This window comes from Gossypium raimondii, chromosome 10, assembly GCF_025698545.1.
Source record: "Gossypium raimondii isolate GPD5lz chromosome 10, ASM2569854v1, whole genome shotgun sequence".
Lineage (NCBI taxonomy): Eukaryota > Viridiplantae > Streptophyta > Magnoliopsida > Malvales > Malvaceae > Gossypium > Gossypium raimondii.
Window position 1 is genome coordinate 43,861,906 of NC_068574.1, and position 4,947 is coordinate 43,866,852.

The window sequence follows — 4,947 nt, forward strand, 5'->3', positions numbered from 1 at the left end:
TCAATCTTTTCCTCGTAGCAATCGAGATCGTAGAAATTTCCCAATTAAAGGCAAAATCTTCAGCAAGGAAAAAAAATCCAGACTTAATTGAAGAATACATTAGCTTCTGGTTTTGATTTCAAAGCGATTCAAGACAAGGTTTCTTTTCATTTAAGACCTTGGTATCGTTCATTTCAATTCTGGGTTCGAGCTGTTGATATTTATACGGGCTATAAGTTCCCTTCTTTATCTTCTTCTTATTGTTGTTAATTTGATAGTTTTACATTGTTGACTAATTGTTGAAATGATAGGTGTTTCAACTTCGAATAAGTTTTGTGAAGGATCCACAAAAGCAATAAGCAATGTGGGATAAACAACATGAATCAATTTTTTTAGTTTTTTTATGTTTTTTAGTTTCTTTACTGTTTGATTCTTATTGATTGATTTAGCTGTTAGTTCTTTAAACTACGGTCTTCGCTTTTGTGCTCTTTCAGTTCAATTAAAATGGGTTTGTTTGTTTTTACTTTTTTTTGTACTATTTGATTCTTTATTGATTGCCCCTTTTGTTGATTTTGTTGTTCTTGGCTCTTTGCAAATTACAGTCTTTGCTTTTGTGCTCTTTCAGTTAAAATTTAATTGGGTTTGTCTGTTTTTACTTTTTTTCTTTTGTACTGTTTGATTCTTATTGATTGCTACTTTTATTAATTTTACTGTTCTTAGCTATTGGCAAACTGCGCAACATTTGCTTTTTGTGTTCTTTCAGCTCAATTAAAGACTAAATTTTACCTGTATATATGTTCAAATTTATTTATGTTCCTTTTGAAATCCTATTTTACTTATTTATATTTTCCTTTTCACTTTGGTATTAAATACTTTTATTGGTAAATATACCAAATGATGTTATTCAACTTGTTTTAGAGAAGGAGTTTGGTCGAAGCATGGGTGAAATTTTTGAGAATTTTGATGTAAATCCTCTCGGTTCAGCTTCGATCGCACAGGTATTACTTTTTCATTTCTTTACCTCGTTTGAAGTTTTATATGAGCATGCTAGGAAAGGTATAGGATTATATGAGCATGCTGGGAAGGGCTGGTACATGCATGTTACATGATTGTTGGCTCAACTTTGTTTTGATATTTGAGATTGTGAGGGTTTGGTCCTTGGCCATCAGAGCTATGAGTTAAGCAATCTACCAACAGACGACATGACCATTGGCTTGACTTGGTTTTTGATATTTGAGATTTTTGGGTTTTGATGCTTGGCTGTTAAACTATGATTCAAGCAATCTACCGACAGATAACATGATTGTTAGCTCAATTTGTTTTTATATATTTGAGGTTGTGTGGATTTGATCCTTATCCATTAGAATTATGAGTCGAGTATACCATGAACCTGCTAAATGATTGCTATCTCAACTTGCTTTTTGATATTTAGATAATCAGGGTTCGATCATTGGTCATTAGAAGTATGGGTCTAGTTCTCCGAAAACCACATGATTGCCGGCCATTGAGCTCAACTTGGTTGTTGACTTATTGAAGCTAAATGTGTTGTGTGCTCAGACCAGTAGTCAGTAATTGCATCAGCTAAATACAACCATGAAAAATATATAAATATGGTTATGATGAAATGCATTTTAATAACTTGTGAATGTTCACAATCGATTATTTGGTTTGACAGGCTATATCTTTTGTGTTGATAGCCAGATATTAATTGCCTTTTTATTAGCTGTCAGAAGTGTCTTTCCTCTGCAAAATAGTAATAGTTTTCCCTTCCCTGCAGGTGCGCTCTTATCAGGTAGCGTTGAAAGTATTTAAAACGGAAGACGCCTTTTCTTTACTTAGTTGAAGCAGATAAATTCTCCATATTGTCCACACGTCATTGTGTTATCTGGTGCAGAATAATGAACTTGGTCAGACTTGTGAAAGCAGTTTGTGCCCGCCCCTCCATTCGTGAAATAATGGGGCCTTTGCAGGTCCAGGCATTTCAGCATGATTTCGTTCCTAGAGATCCCAATGCTAAGTCTAAAAGGTTCAAATACCCTCAAGTTTATGATCCATATGGCCCAAGGCCTCCACCGTCTGATAAGGTTGTTGAACTGGCAGAGCGAATTGCATTATATTTTGTAGTTTAGGACTTGGTGTTGTCTTTATTGGTTCGATAGACAAGCATAAAGGCTGTAATTATTCTAACATGCGGAAAGTTTGTGATGGAGTAGAGGAAAGCATTCACTATTGTAGTTTTCCTCAATAAGAAGGAAAGGTATTCTTCATCTTTGTTGTAAGGAAAGCATCCACTATTGTAGTTTTCCTCAATAATAAGGAAAGGTATTCTTCATCTTTCTTGTAATTATTCATCAGTGACTTATTGATCAATGCTATTTGTTCCAAAAGTTTTCTGGTTAGAATTATGTGGACATTTTATTATCTTAATTATAACTTGCTCAAAGCCTGCAGGTTTATCTTCTATCAAGAGACTATTATTGTTTGAAGTTGGAGTTTGAACATGGAAATGGGCAGGTTTGTTTTGGTTATGAAGAAATGGCTGCATAATTGGAGATGGACTTTCAAAATCTGGTTCTAATTGATCTGAAGCATACATTTCATGTCTTCTTTTTGCAATGGCATTCTAAGGATGCCTTTTTTTTCTTATTCCTAGAATGCTTATAAGTTATGACTCTTTTCGTGTACCAGAATACAGTGAGAAATATGTCAAGCCTGAAGATATTGTAGGAGCAGAAGGAGTGAAGTCAAGTGACGAAAAACTGAGTGAAGATGAATATGCTGCCTCGGAGGATGAGGAAATCGCCGGAAATATAGATCTTTTAGCACATATAACGCCCTGCATACTCGCAATGAAAATTGTCTTGTATTGTACATGATGTTCAGCTCCAAGAAAATTCGAACACAACAGAACCGGGGAATATGTGGAAAAATTCCTACTTACCCCTTTTTGTCATTACTTTCCATGGATGTTTGTGTAGATTAATCCATTGTTGTTCAATAATTCAAATATTTATCCACTGCTGAGACTTTAAAAAGCAATTCTCTCATATGCTCCTACTCCTTATGTGCCTGCATCAATTGTACTACCGTTTATTATGCTTTGTTAGTATTCATTTATACATTAGTTGATCTAAGTTTGGTGATGACTGCCAATGGAATTTGTATCTCCCATGTCTCCAACATTTTATGGTGGAATCCATTTTGCATGGCTTTTGATTTGGTCTACAAACTTTTGGTTGGCTAGGGTAGTCTCTTAGAGAAGTTAAAACATGGGTTTGTTTGATGTATAAATGTTTGATATTTTTCATATATATATATAAATGAGAATAATTATTGCTGTTGGATCAATATTTGTAATTTTGGCAACTATGATCCCATGACATTATGTTATGATTTTATTATTTCATATTTTAATAAAAATATATTAAGAATGTTATTAAATTATATATTTTATTTTATTTAATTATATTTAGTAATAATTATATTAAAACATGATTAAATTATTTATTATTTTAATAATAATCTTAGTAAAATTTAATAACAATAATTATGTACTTAAAAAATCTATTAAGGGTACTCTCGTCATTTTAACTTTTTTTTTCTATACTATTACAACATCATTCCATTCAACCAAATACAAGAATACCATTACAGTTTTATTCCATTCTATTCAACCAAACAATTGAATGACTGATTACAGCTCTATTCCATTACAGCGAACCAAACGTGCCACATTTAGATAAAAATAATAAAAATGATTTTTAAAAAAATATATAAAAAAGCATAAATAAAAAACGAAAACATATTTATTAAATGTGAAGAGCCAATGCTGTTTGAGTTAAGCTTCAACCAAAGTGATTTTTCTTATTGGCAGGTTTTTAAATCAATAATGGTGAATGAAATGGAGTCGCATCAGTTTCTAGTTGAAGCTTTAGCTTCTCTTTCCTTCTTTCTTGATTGTTTTGCTTTTAAGGTCGACTTGATTTCCAATTCTTTATCTAAAAAATGTTTTAGAATTTTCTTTTTAAAAAAAAAAAAACAGAGATTTTTCTTTTGGTTAAACTATACTCCAAATTTCTATATTTTTCGTAGATTTAAATTTTTATTTTTTATTTTTATTTTAAGAACTTTATATTTTTATCTTTTAGTTTTCAAAATTTATTTTCAATTATTAATATTATTAATTTTTTCCATTAAATTTGTTAATGTAATATTTTAAAGTTAAAAGAAACTTATATGCTAACCATGTGACAAAAGAATAATGTTCTAATAATATGAATTTAATAAAAAATTATAATATTAAGAATTGAACTTATATTTTCAAATATGAAAAGTGCATGAATTGCTTAAAATAAAAATAATGATTTAAATTTTAAATATACAAAAAGTGCTGAAATTTGGAGTATAATTTAACCTTCTTTGTAAAATTTGGACATAATGGAAGAAGTGTTTTAATTCTTTTAAAAAATATTAACATAAAGATTTTAGTTAATAATATTATTCAGTATTAAAAATATTATTGTACTACTATTACATATAAAATAATATTATACAGTATTAAAATTTAACAATATTAGTTTTTAAAATATCATACCAATTATAAAATATCATTTATATTAATTTTGTTATTAAAATATTAAAAACAAAACATCGACATGTAAGTGTCACAGGCCGCGGATCAAAATCCGTGCCACATGCGCAAAGAGCATCTCATGGAGGTCAATTGACTAAATGGGGCTCATTTGACCCACTTGAACTGACTTGATTCGTGAAACATGTAGAGAAACCCATCTACTTGAAGCCTTAGTAGCCCAGTGAAGCTTAAGGAAAATTAGGGTTGCCATGGCAAATATGGAAACTTATCTTAGAAGATGCGATATCTTAGAAGATTTAATTTTGTAATATTAAAGGATTACGTAAATCTCTTAAGAATCACAATTGTAGGGAGGCTCTAATCTCGATCGTCAA

At 30.6% G+C, this 4,947-nt stretch overlaps 1 long non-coding RNA gene across 5 annotated transcripts; it reads left to right on the top strand.

Annotated features, from left to right (window-relative positions):
* The first annotated feature begins 351 nt into the window (after positions 1–351).
* Positions 352–3,327, top strand: LOC105777844 (uncharacterized). Of its 5 annotated transcripts, none has more exons than XR_008189716.1 (4): positions 352–977; positions 1,757–2,301; positions 2,431–2,550; positions 2,668–3,327. It is a non-coding gene; the product is annotated as an uncharacterized LOC105777844 (long non-coding RNA). The 5 variants fall into 5 exon arrangements; XR_008189717.1 differs by having other exon boundaries at positions 2,431–2,493; XR_008189713.1 differs by having other exon boundaries at positions 1,757–2,550.
* The last annotated feature ends 1,620 nt before the right edge of the window (positions 3,328–4,947 follow it).